The sequence below is a fragment of the Dermacentor silvarum genome, chromosome 2 (genome assembly GCF_013339745.2).
Source record: "Dermacentor silvarum isolate Dsil-2018 chromosome 2, BIME_Dsil_1.4, whole genome shotgun sequence".
Lineage (NCBI taxonomy): Eukaryota > Metazoa > Arthropoda > Arachnida > Ixodida > Ixodidae > Dermacentor > Dermacentor silvarum.
Genome location: NC_051155.1, coordinates 52,178,125 through 52,196,110, shown reverse-complemented (window position 1 = coordinate 52,196,110; position 17,986 = coordinate 52,178,125).

The window sequence follows — 17,986 nt, the reverse complement described above, 5'->3', positions numbered from 1 at the left end:
CCCAGAGTGTTAACGCCTGTGGTCTGCCTAGTTTCCTACGTGGCGGAAGATATCGTCTTCGTCCCATGTAAAAATGTTTGGTAAGTTCATTATCTGAGGAGGGAGGGTCCGATTGTCCATAACCTCAGCGCCGCGCCACCCGGTAGCTATACGGCCAACGACTCCTCGCGCAGCTCTGTGGGCCGACTTGTTGAGGTTGGGCGGGGCGCCCTCGATCTGCCCCAAGTCTGCGGGGAACTAGATGATCGTGTGCGACTTGATGTCCTTGTCCAGCAGAATGCGCAGTTGACTAAAATAAAAATAAAGCAAAGAAATAAATGGAGTTCCGGAGTATTCCAGTGATGCAACACGTCGGAGGACCTTGTATGGTCCGAAATAGCGTCACAGAAGTTTTCGATAAGTCCTTATCAGCGTATTGGGGTCTAAACCCAAACGCTACTATCCGTGACGAAAGAAAATGGGTTCTTTGAGAGAGAGAAATAGAAGAGAGGATAGGCAGGGAGGTTAACCCAACGCACGTCCTGTTTGCTACGCTGCACTGGGGAAAGGGGGTATAGGGATGAAAAGAGAGAGAAAGAAATAGAGAGAGCACAGGTTCGCGCACATTTGAAACTTCGCACGAAGTCTACAGGCGGTCGCCAAGACCTGTCGACTTGAGGTAGTGCAACAAAGCTTTCGTGGCTTTCTGTGCCATCGACGCATACGGCCGGGCCATGGTTCAAGGATCTTCATTTCAGAAAATGGTCGAGAGTCCAGCCGGTTCAATACTGTCCGGAGAGCTACACGCTCGACGTCGAACTGGTGACAGAGACATAAGACATGTTCAATTGTTTCTCTAGTTCCACAAGACTCGCACAAGAGTCGTATCACCAATTACAATGCGGAACGAGTAGGCCATTGTAAATGCCACCCCGAGCCAGAGGCGGCACAAGACTGTCGCCTCAGAGCGGGAAATGCTTGATGGCACTTGTAGCTTCAAGGATGGGTCAATTTTGTGGAGATGACACTTCGGGAGGTTAAGAGAAGGCCAATATTTGTATGTCATAGCTTTCAGCCACGATCTGAAGTCACGAACGTGGAACGAGGTCTCTGCGAAGGCAAGAACGCCAAGTGATGATCGGGAACGCGGGAAAGATGACGGATATGCGCCCTCAGATAATCCACGGCAACGTATGTTTGGATCGGACGATCTTTGGCGAGGAGGATTGTTGCAGGTGTTGAGGCACCGCGAGGAAGTCCTAAGCAAGTGCGCAATGCTTGGCCCTGTAAGCTCTCCAACGAGCGAACATTTTACTTGCACATATTGGACAACACTGGAAGGCTGCAGCGTAGGTATCCTAGAAAGTATAGCTCTGTACAACTGAAGCATGGAGCGTACAGATGTGCCCCATGTTTTCCCGCACATGAATCTCAGTACCTGGGCAATCGACTAGAGATTTTTCTTCAAGTACGTGCAATGAGGGCTGCAGGAAAGATTGCAGTGATTATTACACCTAAAATTGATGGGTCTTTCCATAGGCAATAGTGTGTCCATTAATACAAACTGGGTATGGTGTCATAAATTTTCGTGTGAATGCGACCAATGCACATTTCTCGGTTGATACAGTCAAGCCTTGTGCTTGAAGATATGCTGATGTCAAGGTTGCTGCCCGTTGCAAACGCGCACGCACCTGAAGCCGCGTAACTGCAGAAGTCCAAAGGCAGATGTCATCTACATATATCGAGAGGCAGATTGTCTTAGGTAAAACGTCAGCTAGTCCAATGAGTGTCACATTGAACAACGTCTGACTCAATACTTTTCCCTGAGGCACGCCGCAGTACGTGCAATGTTCAGCTGTGGGACCATCTTCTGTTTGCACAAAAAACTACCGGCGAGTTATGTAGTCGGATAACCAACGAAGCATGCAGCGGACGATTCCAATAGTCTCCAGGGAGGTGACGATGGCATCATGTGCAACGTTGTCATACGTGCCTTTCACGTCGAGAAAGAGGGCAACTGATATGAGCTTACAGGGTTTTCTCCTGCTGCACAAACGTTGTGAGGTCAATGACGCTGACCCCGACGAAAGCCTGCCATGGAAGCGGGGCAGATATTGTCACGCTCGAGATACCATCCTAGACGTGCAAGGACCATCCTTTCCATAACCTTGCCGATGCAGCTGGCAAGAGCAATAGGGCGACATGCCGCTAAGTCTAACGGAGATTTTCCCGGCTTCAGTAATGGTACCAGCCGACTTAACTTCCATTGCTGGGGAACTGTACCTCTATTGCCATGAGTTGTTAAAGCTGTTCAGAAGCGCTCTTCTTGCCTCTTGTCCAAGGTGTCCCAGGCAGAATAGGTGACGCCGTCAGGGCCTGGAGAAAAGGGGAGAAAGGGGTTCTTTGATTTCTAAAGCGAACTAGATGGCCACAGAAGCTGAGATTGGAGCGAGCTACAGGAATAATGAAAGCATAGCGTAAAATAGGTGTACAATTAGTTGGTGTTCGGCGGAAACACCAGTGTGCGGGACAAGTAACTTCCGAAGTGCCCTGCTCGTGCTCAAGTACCTAGAAGATCATACGCGTGGTGCTTGCTCTGGCTGTGCGACCTAATTCGGTCTATTGACCTCTTTCACATTGACGAAGCTTTACTCACGAGGGATCCATGCGGGGTTCTCGTGAAACATCGCTAAAGCTGACTCAAGAAACTCTCACGTGCCTTCATCAGTCCTCATAGTCGGTAAAGCGTATCATACAAATGGAGCAATGCCGTGGCTGTTTTACATCGAAAGCTGTATATGGCTAGGCGAAACGAAAAACCGTTCGCGACATATTTCGGTAAACGTCTCCATTGGCTGCGCCGTCCGTTACGTCGTTGTCTACGTCGCACCCAAGCGCGCGCGCCATTGGAAGTGCCGTTAGGGACGTCTTTAGCCAACGTGTTCCCGCCATTGCCACGTTGACGCTGCTCTGCCCGCAACGACGCCTCCTCGGCTCGCCGTTGTGGCATGCATTCGATATCTCGAGTTAGCTCGGCGTCGTCGTTAGCAGCATTCGCGCGCCATTGGTGCTTGCGTTCCACTAGAAACACAAACATGTAACCAATAATTGAGAAACGCTTTAATACAGCGTTGGGATTAACCCACTGCTAAACACCCGGGCCACATGTTTCAGCTTCGCTTGCTAACCGTCTGTGCGGAGTGCTTAACTGTGCGGCGATGTTTTTCCTGGTCTAGTTCATGCATTACTGTAAGCGTTTCAATCGGTTTAATGTGCGAGCTGCCACAAGCGAGTGAGAGCGTATGTGGACAGAGCCACGCCGGTCAATGCCATTGATATGGAGAGCAGCTTCTGGGTCCGCTTTGGTGGCTAGGTTTTCGTTTCTCGACATTTAGAACAGATTTCGAGTAGAATACCGAGATAACGACCGTGAGCTTTGCTGCCTAGATGAGGCGAAGGAAAGGAAGCAGGCAGCATTCAGTTCCAGGTCTAGTTCGTCAACTCTGTGCTGAACTATACCAGCCAGGAACTCTACAGAAGGCTTTACTTCCTCCATCTTTGATTGCAGATGAAGTTTTCATCTCTCTCCCACCCGTGAATGGGATGGATATTGCTGCGCATTTGGACAGAAGTGTAATGGCGGGACGCCATCATTCTGAGCTATGACGTTGTTTCTGTTTCATCCTGATACGTAAATTTCGTAGGAGACATAGTCATAGAATGCTTCTGCGGTAAAAATAAAGAGGGATATATGAAAACGAGGTGTTAAAATATTTCTACATGCTCATATTAGAAACACAGAAAATAAAGGGGAAACAAATCATGGACGATGTGGAATAGCACGTACTAAATGGGAAAGGAAAATGTCGCAGTTTCGCTTGAAAGGCGAAGGACATAAAAACTTGCAACTTGAAACATGTAATCTTTAAAGAATGTTTCGCGAAAACAAGCCAATATTGCCGCGCGACTGGCCGCTCGAGGCACTTTGCGTGCATTCGCGGGCCTCTTTCCCGCTAGGAAAAACACTTTGTGTATTATGTATGGAGCAACAGAAAGCTGTATCGGAAATTAATTCATGTTACTCTACAATTTTCTCATTGTACACTTTTCATCTAATAAAAATATTTGAGTTGAATTATTCATTAAAATAAATATGTAATTAGGCGGAAATGCAAATAAAAGTAATTTGAGTATCTCCAAGTGACGGCAAACATTGCCTTGGTTCCGTCCAGCTACATGGCAAAATGGATGTTCTTAAATCTTGGTGCATGATAGTTGGGACACCCTGTATACCATTGAACATACTTGAGCAAGTAATGACTCCGAGCTGGAATACAAGGATTGCAACCTGGCTAGCCAAATGAATAATGCTTTTTGCTACCGGCCGCTCCTTCATGCACAGCAGGCTCGTTTGTTTTTTTTTGCCCTCATTCCGTGGCTCACACTATTATATGGGATGGGGTGGGCCGAAGCTCAGGTAGATTAAGCTAAGGCGCATGGGAATTCAATTTCATTTGCAAATTGGTGAGAAAGGCCAAATTTAGTATTACAGATTTAAAGAAAGGAATCAAGTTGCGTCGAATCGACATTAAAAAAAGTAATGAAAGAAATCATTGTGGCGCGGAAAAAAATCTCTTGGAATCAAAAATAAAATCTCGGATGGCGGTGCATACACCCTTCCAATTGTACGCGATAGTCGAGACTTCAAATGAAAGGACGCCCGGGATCGCCAGTTGAAAGCGAAGTTTACGAAAAGAGAATTTTAAATACTCCCTCTCTCGGTATTGTCAAACGCCGTCATGGCACAAGAAGTTGTATATTGTCTCTTCCTCACTACAGAAAACGCATACGGAGGAGTGAACAGGTTACTGAACTTTCAGCGTGGTATAATGATACAATCGTAGTTTGGTAAGAGATAGTTGAATCCAGCGCGTGTTAAAAATAATCTCTACTGGGGGCGTATTATAGGTGCCCATACTCAGGAGAAACAATTAAAGTACATCCTCCCGTGGGGTCGCACTGGCTCTGGCTCGGCGATTGGGCGATGGGATCGAATCTCGGCCGCCGTCGTATTGCGATTGCGGCGCAATGCAAAAAGCTCCCGCGTACCATACATTGGGTGCAAGTGAAAAATAAAAAAAAAACAGAAAAAAAACAGGTGGTATAAATTAATCCGCGGTTCCCCACTGCAGCGTGCCTCATAATCAAATCGCTGTTTCGGTATGTAATACTCCGAAAATGTTTTTTTTTTCATTTTTAAAGACGTAACACAGTCTTAGAAAACACTGAAATGTGCGCTTCAGGAATCTAGCAGCAGTTAATTATGTAAACAATGGCACCACAGGAAGTACGCAGCTGCGCAAGGATGCCTTGGCCAGTAGGTCAGCAGTCTGTTTCAAGAACAAACGCTCGAGACCAGGCACATTGCGGGGCATACGTGTTCATTTGCTATACTTTCCCTCTGCTAAATGCATATTTCAAGGTTATCACGGTCTTCGTCGTCTTTATCACTATTATTATTAGATACTAAGTAACACATCAGTATTCTGCTGCCGGTAGCGTGTTTTTTGGGGACTGGTCGTTAGAGGTCGAAGACGAAGAATGAGATCTTGAGTCGTCGCAGCCGTTGTTCAGAAGTTCCGATGGACAGCTTGCGCTTCTCTTAAGCTCGCCGGTCATTCTGTTTCTTAGGCGTCTTGGCGGCGCTTCCTTTCCAAGAACACTTGCATAGCCTTCCGTAGGATTTTCTTGGATGCAACGATAGCGAGGGTTAAATTTGCCATATTTTTTCCAACCTCCTTTACAGTATAATAGTTATTGGATAAGATTTTTTATTCTCTTAAGCTTCTTGCCTTCTATGTTCTTTGTTCTCACGAGCAACTATACGCACGAATATTTTGTTATTCTATGCGTTAGTATATTCGTAACATATAATTCGTATAAAACATCTTAAAGCCGCCTACTTCTTTACCAATCTAGCATAATGGGGAAGCTTCATTATGTCTGGGATAAAAAACGAATAAAGTCATACTATTACCATAATTCGTAATGCGAAATTTTAGCGTAGCTCTATCGTGATATAATGAGGCAAAGAATTTGAGACCAAGATCACCGCACCGACTGGCAGTGGGCCAGTGCCGTCAGCACCTTCGCAGAGGGAGAGACAGTATGGTAACGCTCGCATGATGAGCTGCATCGGAGCCACCTGTGAGATGAAGAGGACGACGAACGTGCGAGCAAGGGCACGAGCGCGTTCGCACGGTTACGCCGAATCTAAACGCTGGAGCGGGCGGCCAACAGCTGCTCTGTAAAACAAAGCGGAGATAACAAGTGGTGGTCATTAAGGTGAGCACTGAATTTGTTTTTTTTCTGTTATAATTTTATATTTTTTCAAGAATAATCAAGTAAATCACGCAAAAAAAGAAATAATATTAGGGTAATATTTTTGTGCGGCTCGGCAAACGTTGCTGTGGCTGTATGCCAATATCAATGCGCCCTAGATTAGTAAGCGGAATTCCCAAACGTTGTTTTCGTTGAGTTGAAAACCGCCGGCACGGTATAAAAAAGTGATCGATGGATTCCAGCTCATTGCTGAGGTATCATAAAGGGGATACTGCTTGACCGCACTAATAATAATAATATTATTATTACTCAAAATTTAACTTATTTGTTCCTAGACTGTTTACTTTGCTTTAAGAATTCTTAATGTTGCGTTCTTTTTCCAATACCTGTTTATGCGAGGCTCACTATCTTATTACAATCTTTTAATTTGATTTATTAGCGCTTTCTTTAACATTCTTGATTATGTTTTTTCTTAACTTTTGTCATATTGCTAACCATTTCGTGGACTACCTCCCCAGTTGGTATGTGCCATTAAACAAAGAATCATCATCAACATGATCATCAAGTGCGTAAGCTTAGGTGGCAAACCCCAGCAGTAGCACCGACGACTCCTAAGGCCCTGATTGCTAAGTAATCAAAGCAAAGCCCGTCAGTCGACAAGAGTTCCATCGAGCAGCAACCACCACTATGGGGATCTGAACAATGTGCTGTAGACTTCTCTTCTCAAGATGTCTGAACAGGTTTGCCCGCCTAGTGTGTCAACATTGTCTGACCTCACCAGTTCTACGGAAACCGAAAGCTCTGTTACCGAAGACCAACAGGAACCAACGCACGAGCTTGTGGGTGCCACAGAAGGCGCGGAAAGCAGGCCAGCCTCAGATGAATGCTCCAGCAGCTCTCAGTTATCTAAAACCACTGCTTCGCCTCTAGCCTCACCCCGCATCAGTCTGCCAGAAGCTGCCGATAACAACCTAGGATCTTGCGAGAGCGGCGAGAACGGGACGATTTCCTCCAGGCAAGATGACGCGAATAACCAGCAGCACGGCTACGACGAAGCGTCACCTGAAGATCTCCAGTGCTGGGTGGAAGAATGCCTGCTGGCTTCCGGCTGCCCAGCTTCGTGGCCTTCGCAACAACTTGGCCTAGACACTCTCGGTCGCTCCTACTGGCCCGGCCGATATTCGCAAGTGAGCGTATTTCTTCCACGAAGCAACTGGCCCGCTAGCGATTCCTCTTGTTCGGGCAGGGAGCGGATGTCGCCTCTGCTGCCGGCATCCTTGGCGGCCGATGGCAGCTGTACGTACCTGTATGACCGCCTTTCCCGCGGCACAACGTCATCAACGGAAAGCGGAACGAAGGCATCAGGCGCCTGCCTCACCGCATTCGTTTTCGCGGTCGTCGTGGTGTGCGTGTGGATGTTTCAAGTCGTCGGCGAGTACCACGTGCCTGAGTCGGGCTTCGATTCCTCGTATGTCTCGCACATGGTGCCTTCGATTTACAAGGCGAAAGCCGCAGGCGACATCGGTGCTCGAGTGGTGTCCGTGGATGCTAATGGTACACTACGAGAGGGACACGTTGTAGAACGGATTCCGTCTCGTAACGGTGCTGAAGAGGTGATAGAGGTGCGTAGAAGCAGAGAAAGACCCGCGCGGAAAACCACCATACTTTTCATTCCGTATCAGCTGCGATCCAATAGAGGGATCCCACGGGTTGCGGAGGGTCAACGACCAGAAGTTCACGAGGACAAGGCTTGGTGATGTCACTGGGTGCTCTGTGGCCTTCCAATGATGTTGGTCATTGGGAGTGGCTTCTACTTTGATCAGACGCAGTCGGGTGGACCGACGTCTCCGTGTTACGGTTGGTTACTAAAAGCACACTGCTCCTAAATAGACGAACTCACACGAAAGGGAATCTCATACGATATGGAATGTGCTAAATATAAATTATTCATTAGTAAACAAACGGGACTAATTTTGTCATATGGCTTTTAAAGGTGCCATGATTTATGAACTGTTTAAATACAACGTACACGCGATTGTGGGCATAATATTTTGATATATTACGAGGCTGTCGTTAAAAACTACAAAAGGGAAACTTATAAAAAAATTACCATACGTCAAAGATATTTTGGAGTAATTTCGCGCATGATTATTGCCGCAGCCAAATAAGATGCAAGCACATGTTTAATAATGCTTTTAGTTTATTCAATAATCACGCAAACAAAAATCTAAAATAGTTGTCCTGTCCCTGCTGTGTTTGGCGATTTCGGTCTTAGCAAATCCACCACGTGAAACAATCGGTATTTTATATGCAGTAAGAATGTAAGACTGGGCATGTTGGTTGAGCATATTCTGTAAAGCGAGTTGCGAAGACGACGACGGACAAAGAGCAAAAAACACACAGACGGGCGCCTATTAAACAAGGTATTTTATTATTGAAGGTATTTTATTTCTTTGGCGCATTTCAGGCTGGAATTGCGACGGATCGCAACCAGTTTTGTGTCATTTCAGGCTTATAGTTTGCACCGAGACCCACGCAAGTTGATCAAGTACCAAAAAAAATGCCGGGTTTAAAATCCTGAGACTGCAGTGGTGATCTGAGACCGATGACATAGCGGATGGCTGCGGAATATTATTCAACATCTGTGGTTCTTAAACGCTCACGAAAAGCACGGTGGACGCGCGTTTCTGCATACCGCCCTCTTAGGAACGAGGCCACCGGGGCTGAGAATCGAAACCTCCAGATTGCGCTCAGCAGTAAAAGGACACAGCCAGTTAGTCACCGCGGCGAGTTCACCGAGTTGTCGGCATCAGCTTAATTATGTCCAATTCATGTGGAGCTCCTCTGCTAGAAACGTCCGGTTAGGCATGACCTGTGACCCCAGCCTATACATGCCTGCCCATGTCCTAATCACATCACCTCATGTATTCTCCTGTCGCCGTCGACTCTCTTCATTGTCTTAGTTCCCGTTCTGTCAAGATAATAGACAGTTAGGAATCTTATAACGATAGAAGGCTTAATAAGTTAGTAGGGATTCAATGCTTGAAATCGCCGGAGTAAATTGGATGGCGACAAGGGGGAACGGCATAGAGGTCCCTACGCTAACAGTCTTCCCGCTAGCCATTTGTAGCGTACCACAAACTGTGGATTCTCTAGAAGGTAGATGCTCCTAAGCCCCGAATCAACGACTGCGATAAGTACAGACTGGATTGTAAGCAAATGTCTGTTACCGCGCGACAGGGCCCCACTCTTTTTGTGTATGGCAGGAAATATGCGTAAATAGGTGGCTTTTCACTGCTTTATTGTGCCTATAAATGCCTATGCCTGCATATTTTGCATATACATGCCTATTTTAGCCTTAATCACCAGGAAATGCTTTTTTGGGCGCACGATGTTGGTTTCGAAGACCCATTCGGTTACTTCTTTCAAGACCTGGCAGCATTCGCATACTGTTGCTAATGGCAATGCCCCTGAAAACATGGCCTGGCAAGTATACAAGCGCTTGCGTTGTCGGGTATAGTTGAGTTTTTGAGGGCCTCTCAGCGTGTGGCTGACAGTGGCAAGCAGTGCCTGGAAAAAGATCGCCAAAATTTTCTTTCGGCACGGGACATACAACTTCTGTTTACACTACAGGTGCTAATATGAGATAGCAAGGCACACATTAAGAAACATGTAGAGCAGACTTTAGCTTCGAGAGAGTTCTGATCATAAATTGCGCTGCCCGTGCATTAGGCGGACGCGCGCAAAGTACGCTGGAAGTTGCTTCTACTGTAGTTACGCGGTCCCCTTTTATGTGCCTGCGCTCATATCGGATGATTATAGCATGGTGTCGTGAATCTCGCGTGCCATGGAATGAAATAAAACTCATCTGCGCATGCTCCGTGATTTTGGTCGTAATCAAATCCAATTCACTTGTTGCCACAATTAATTGCACTTTACTGGTTTAATTTCAATCACAAAATTACGTATTTAAAGTTTGGTGATGCTATTTAAATGTGACCCATTAAAATATGTTTTATTTCAACGCGTATATTGGTTGACTAAGTGGGCTTCTCGAAGCTCCCGGAAAGTGCTCACTACGGCCAGAGCTAGAAGTCTGGTTGGACGTCGCGACTGGGAGGTCGAGAGCCCGCTTGATGACTTTCCGGTGTGTGACCTTCAATTGGTCATCATCGTGTTTACGCAAGTGCAAGTAGGGGCTCGAGTAGAGGATTATACTCGTTACGAAAGCATGGGCAAGCCGCAATTCATCCTTGCTTCGTAATCCGCCCGCTTGTTGGAGACCTGGCGGACCATGCGGCCCACCTGGTCTCCCGTCTTGCGAAGTTTGGCCAAGGTGATGTCGGCCTTGCGTTCGTGGTGTATGAAGAGGCCAAGGACGCGGATCTCCTTGGCCTCCTGGATCGGTCCCGAGAGGAGACTGATGCGTAGCTGAGTTGTGTCCCGAGGGCAGGGACGTACGTGCACAAATTCAGATTTAGCTGGGGCACACTGGAGTCCGCAGTAGGTGGCGCAGTCGTCGACTACGGTCGCTGCTGCTTGCAGGCAGGACTCCATGTGTCCCAGGTTGCCTTGCGTGGCCCAGATTGTGATATCATCCGCGTAAAGACGGTGATGTCTACCAAGCAGAGAAGCCAATTTTGAGGGAAGATGAGGCATGGCTAAATTGAAAAGGAGGGGAGACAGGAGCGCACCTTGAGGTGTACCCCTCGAGCCGATTATGTATGGTCCATGTTTCGCATCTTGTATGCGTATGTAGGCTTGGCGTTCTGTAAGAAATTGTCTTATGTAATTAAATGTTTCAGGCAGAACCCCCCCGTTTCAGGGACATTCTCGCCACCTTCAACGAGATCACTAGCCACTATCAGATGAGTCGCAGGGCTTTCCCCCTGCCACATCGAAATCTCACGAGGCCTCAAGTCATGACCCTCAGGCTAATACAAACGAACTCGTATCCCACACTCTCCATCATCAGTAGGTACACGGAGGTCTCCCCTCTTTGTCCCGACTGCGGCGGAGTTAACGATTTCAAACACATGCTCTGGGAGTGCCCCTCTTTACAGCACCACACGGACCACGTATTGATGGCGGACGCATTTTATTCATTGGTCAAGAACCACGAATGGATTAATCAACTCCTGGCTGCCCAGAAGGCCCACGATGCGGCGGTGAGGCTTGGCCTTCCCGTCCCAACGTGGGAGCGGCCCGCAGTCTTGCCCCTATAAAAACGGGGTGAAGATTCTTCAGGACCTAAATAAATGTTACCACCACCATGGCCATAGTTGGTGTAACTGAGGTGGTCTAGGATTACTTCGTGCTTGACGTTGTCGAATGCACCTTTAAGATCCAAGGCCAGGACCACCTTGTCATTGTGGGGACATTCGACAGGATCTAAGACGTCATGGTGGAGCTGCAGAAGTATATCCTGTGCTCACTTTAAGGACGGAAACCGAACCTGGTGCATGGGAAAATGTCGTGTGTTTCGAGAAAGTCGGATAGTCTGTCTCGCACCATCGTCTCTATCAATTAGCCGACACAAGACGTGAGGGAGATGGGGCGAAGATTCTCCACGTCAATAGGTTTGCCGGGCTTCGGGATGAACGTCACGAGAGCAGACTTCCAGTCGAGAGGGAGAAGAGTCTCACCCTCCCAAATGTTAGTGAAGTACTTGAGGAGCGCGGCGTAGGCTTTATCGGGAAAGTTGGCCAAGATTTTGACCGTAACTTTGTCGCACTCGGGTGCAGTTCCACGCTTCATATTGCTTAAGACCACCTGGAGGTCGTGTAGCTAGAACGGGGTGTCCAGCTCATCGTTCTCTTTGCCTAAACACGAGTACGTGGCTGTCTGGGGGTCCTTTATGGTGCACAACTATCGATCCTTGAGCGTATGCGCTAGCTGTGTTGTCGTCCCTGCAAAGTTGTGCATGGACCTATGTAAGTGGCGTTGGGTTTCCGTGCGTGTTTGTGTTGGATCGATGAGAGCGCGGAACAGGCGCCACGTGTTGCGGCCAGACATCTGGTGCGCAGCCGCGTTGCACCGGCCCACCCAGTTAGTGTCGGCTAGCTGAGCGGCATATTCCGCGGCCTGCTGTGTGAGTTCGATAATGCGCTTCTTGAGACGTCTGTTTTCTTTCTGTTTCCTCCATTGTTTCGTGAGGCTTGGGCAGGTCTCCCAACGATGGAGGAGGTGATTGTCCACGTCCATTTGTGTGTCCGTGAGCTGTATCTGCTATTCATGTTGTCTGAGTGTCGACGTGAGCGATTTGGACTAGGTGTCGTAGCCCGACTGGCGGGGGTCCACGATAGGTAGAGAGCTGCGGAAACTCGTCCACTCCGGCACACGAGCTTGTGTTAGTGGGCGTTTCAGGGGACGCATGCAGATGGTTGCGTTGATTATACAGTGATCACTACCAAGAGTGTGCTCCGTATTCAGCCAGTCGGCATGGCGTATGTTGCATGTAACTGTGAGGTCCGGGCAAGTGTCTCGTTGAATGGCATTGCCTACACGTGTTGGGTTGGCGGGGTCTGCGTCGAGGGTGAGTCCAAGTGTGGAAGGAAGTTCCGCAAGCTTCCTTCCACGCGTGTCCTCCCGGGGGTACCCCCAGAGCCTGCTCGGGATGTTGAAATCGCCGACGATCAGGACGGGGTCCCTTCTCGCCACCTGCATGGCTTGCGTGGAAATTTCGCTGAACGTAACGCTCTTAAGTTTCGGAGGGCAGTAAATGTTTAGAACGTGTACCGGGGACGTATTCTGAAACGTTGCACTTCGGCGATATTTCGCTTTTCGCCTTTAGATGCGCGTTGATTGGCTGGTTGAGCAAAATTGAATGACGTCGGGCTCAACCAGCCAATCAGCTAATCTAATTTTGCTAAAACAGCCAATCAGCGCGCATCTGAAGGCGCAAAGCGAAATATCGCCGAAGTGAAACGTTTCAGAATACGTCCCCAGGTGGGTCAGACCATTTTAGAGGCAGCACCGACACCATCGGGCACGGAAAAGGCAGGTTTTTTTTTTTTTTTTGGGGGGGGGGGGGGGGGGAGCGTGACCTCTTGTGCAGTATATTGCTTGTGAACAAGTATACATGTCTGCGGGTTTTGTTGAAATGTAGTGTAGTTGGTGAGTTTGACGCCAGCGCCGGGCTCCTGAAGGGCAACCACGGCGACGAGGAGCTCAAGGGTCTCAAGGTAGAGGCGGAGATGACCCCGCTTAATCTTGCGGTCCTTGAGACCTCTGCAGTTCCACTGTGTTAGTGTAAGCGGCTGAGTTGCTCTGGCTCGCGACTTTGGGTTGGGGGCCAAGGTCGGTCATGGAGGCTGGGGTTACGTTATTAACACTGCCCAGTTCGCTAGTGCCCAGCGCAGACGTGCAGGAGTCTTCCGAAAAGTCAGACTCATCGGGAATGACCCTGTTAAAATTTGAGGAGCGGTTATCATCCCTGATGGGCTCTACGCGCTTAAGGACACGCGGATTGTCTTGTATCCATTTTTGGATAATGCGAGTTACGGCTTGTGTCACTTGTATTATAACACTGTCCATCTGACGCGCGATGGTGTAGTGGACAATTTTGGGGAGGCCAGCCAAATGTCTTTCAGTCTCGGTCACCTGGGTCTCCTGGGCCACGACGCGACTCTCACTTGGAGTAGGAAGCTGCCTGTCGGGTATGTTTTCCTCCTCGCCGCTTGAGGAGAGCGGAGTACCGAATTGGGTTCTGAGCAAGTTACGCTCGCTGGCTGTGTTTTCGTTTTGAGCTCGCAAGAGGGAGAGCTCGTGCTTGAGCTCCTGCGTCTCGGCGGTGCTTGTGGGACAGGAGGGGTGAGGGGGAGGAGAGGAGGCGACCTTCGCCCAGCTGCCTACCTTGGGTTGGTTGCGGGTGGCGTGGCCAGCTGGAGCGCAGAGAGCTGGGAACTCCGCTTCTCCAGGAAGTGGCGTTGCTGCTGCTTTCTTGTCAGGCGGTGGCGTCACGCCGCGGCTTGGCGTCTTCTGGGGCGCTATAACGTAAAATTATTCCGAACTGTTTTTATTCCAAACTGCTGACGTCAAATTTACGTAACCACCAACGCAAGCATCGGGAGGTGACCCGCAGCGTTGCCTGAACAACCCAATCAAACACTCTCCTCGTTTATAGTAGGTCACCTTTGTTCGCTTTCAAAACCAATAACACTGTCTACACTCACCGGTTTTTCTTATCTAATTGGCTGACAAGAGGCGAGAAACACGCTCTAGTGGAGAGGGTTTCGATGGGGCCGAGTCAGCAGAGTGAAAATACATAACCGCATGAAGTGGGTGGTGCCGGCTACTCCGATTGGTCCGCTTCGCCTTACTTAGCTTGCGGTGGCCGGTCGAAATCGCTGCGGCGTGCAACAGAAACGGAAGGATAAGAATGCCGCTAAAACGGATTCTCAGCAAGGAAGAGTTGGCAGGCAGATGTCATATGAATGCCGAAAGGCCTCGATAACGTTTTACTGCCACGCAAAAAGGTTTATCATGCGCAAATAAATGCATGCTCACCGACAGGTGCGACTAGCGAGGGCCTGAGCAATCGGCAGGCAGTCATCTTCTATTCCTTTAGGAATGGGGCAGTCTTTGGCTATTCCGAAAAATTTTCAGTTTTGTTCGGCATATTAATGCATTTTTTCGCGTACACGTCATTTTGACGTGGTGAGTTTTCGCGGTTTTGTGAGGTCGCGTGACAGACAGCCGAGGTGGGCGTAGATAGAAAACATTGACCAATAGCAGAGGTCTAATGGTGAAAAGGCGTCGAATCAGGAATGATTACTTCTCTTTTGTGTGGTTTAATCATGCATGTTCAGTGTGTACACGTTATATCAGATGGGGAGCTGTCGTGGTTTTCGTGACGTCGCGTGATAGGCAAGCGAAGTTGGGAGTGACCCGAAAATGTTTTGACCAATTGTGGAGGCTGATCGCAGAAATTGGAATCAAAACAGTTTGGAATAATTTTACATTATAGCGCCCCTGGTTGACTTGCTGCCGCCCGGTGGCGTGAAACTCCCGCGTCGCGCCGGGAATGGCGCCCTTGGGTGGCGTGATTGGCGCCTTTCTAGCTGGCTGGCGCCTCGATGTTGCGGGGGGCCCCGATGTCCTGGACCCTGGCTGCTGAAGTCTGATGAATTTCCTGAGGCATTCGCGGGAACCGGTAAGGTACGGGCCCCGCGGACTATGCACATTGGATTGCATTCGTCGGGCGCCATCCCCTCAGTACCAGCCCCCACGTTTTGGCCACAGAGGCCGCATCTTTCGTTGAGCGGGTTGGGACAGTTGTCCGCCCGGTGCCCCAGTGTGCCGCAACGGTAGCACGCTGGCACTGTCTTCTTGTACTCCCTGGCGGGAGTCAGTTCTGCGTTGTAGTGGACGTAACGTGGAACGTTTCGTCCCTCGAAATTCAGCACAGCCACATTGGAGTTCCCAAGCTTGCGCACGTGCACTAGTTCACCACCGCGCCACTGCGCACTATGTTTCAGGGACTCACTGGTTTCGAGGTTATGCACAGAAGTCACTCCGCGACATACGTCACCGGTGAGCTTGAGGTATCCGTGAAGCGGGAGCGGTGCTTTGCTGGTGTTAAGTTGAAAGTCCGTTAGCAGCTTCTAAAGTATCTCGGGGTTCTGCGTGCCACAGACGATAATGTTTTGTTCCCAATTGGGAGAAATTGTGATGGCGTTCATCTGCTGCCTACCGATGAGTTGGGAAATGGCAGCGCCGAGCTCACCTTGCTGAAAGGTTGCCTTGAGGGCGACCGTAGTGCGCGGCTTGAGCACGATCACGTAGTCGTCGGGATTCATCCTGACTGTTGGCTTTGGCGTCCACTTGGAGACTGGTGAATAATTCTTCTGCGGAGGTTTAGAAGACGACGACGGAGCGCGAGCATCTCCCTTGGCTGAATTGTTGAGAGGAGTCTTGGACGTGGTTGCTCCTCGTGCCTTCTGCCGGCGGCGATGCCGGCTCTCGACGACTTGAGAAATGACGGCTTGCTCCGCCGAAATGTTGAGTGGGCCATCCTCTGGTTGGTTTGCAGGGATAGACGCCCACTACAGAGTCGTGGGGTCGTAGCCGCGTTGTTCAAGCAGAGCCATGTTGACAGGTTGGCCGGCGGGCGTCTCCGCAGCCACCAGCAGGGGAGCCGGAGCCGCTAGGTCTAGCTCGGCCGCTACGTGGTGATGCGAAAAGTTGCTCTAAATGGCCGAGAATTGGGAGAACCTGGGTAAGATCGGTGTCTCCAGTATGCTGCTGACTTCCCGGATGCAGTCGTGTCGTTCTTGTAGGGGTTACATTTAGATTTCCGCGGTTCCAGCCGAAAGTCGACGGAGCCGATGCACCTCGTGTCCGATCACCGATGCGCGAGCGTCACCGTATCCGGCAGTGCGACAGTTTATGGCTTATCCCGCGCGTCTACCCCTACAGCTCGTCGGCAGGAAAGAGAATCCTCGTTGGCCAAGCAGGAGATACGCAATAAAGAAAGGCATTGTTTTAGTGGGTACTACACTCCGACAGAAAATTTGGCCTCGACTGTTTAGGTGTATTTGCCAGTGTGCAGATGAAAGTGCACGTTTTCGAAAGTTGTGGGGCTAATGACATAATTTGCCGCCTAGATTTTACAATAAGGTAGGGGGAGGAGGAAAAAGAAAAACATAAGGCAGGGAGGAAGAGGAGGAGGAAAAAGAAGAAAGGAAAGGCAGGGAGGTTACCCAGACGCACGTCCGGTACGCTACCCTACACGGGGGAAGGGTTTAAACGGATGAAAAGAAAGAAAGGAGACAGAGGCTAGAAACTACTCTCAGTATGAACACGTGCGGTTGTCCAACACTTCACAGCCGGTCACTGAGGCCAGTCGACTTCATGAACTGTAACAATGCCCGCGTCGCTGTGTAAGCCTCTAACCATGCCCGCGTCCGCAAGCGGTCTGCTGTCTAATCAGTTTAACACACTCCGAAGAAAGTCGTGCCCGATAAGGCAGGGAGTTTAACCAGTAAGGGGGAGGGGCAAGTGCCCACCTTACCTGCCCGGTAAGTGCGCCTATGAGCTTGAACGCTCTCTAAATTGTGCGTATGACGGGTGTATTAGACGCCAAGAAAGAACACAAGAGACGATCACGGACAGCGGTTCCCTGCTACCTCCCGCCTATCATGCGGAAAACGAGGAAACTTCTTCGTTCATCTCTGAGGGTTTTTCCCTTCTCTCGGTCTCCTTCATTCTCTTCATACTAGTGTAACTGGTAGCCAAAATTATTGCTTTCATTTTTTAAATCATTCACAGATATAACTTAAAGTTGCCCTAAATGCTCTTTCTTAACGCTGCCCGAACCTTGGCCGATGATCCCCCACAGTGAATATGCACCACAGCCTCCAAGGTTGTCGTCGTCATCATTATCGTCTACTTTGCTTTTTCTGAGCGTTCTTCAAGTGGAGCTGCGCGGCACATGCATTTGAAAGGAAGAAGAAGGAGAAGAACCGGATTTTCAGCGAGGACGCCATTCACAGTAGGCTGCGGAAAAAATACCGTCGACGGTTGCCTCCGAAGATCCCTCGTAGAGTAAGGCCTCGGAAAGCTTCGCAACGAGTTCCGGGCGCTTTTCTCCCGATAAAGGCATCTCGCAGCCATGTTGCAATGGCTCCGCCCGGACAGGAGGAACAACGACTTGGCGAAAGGC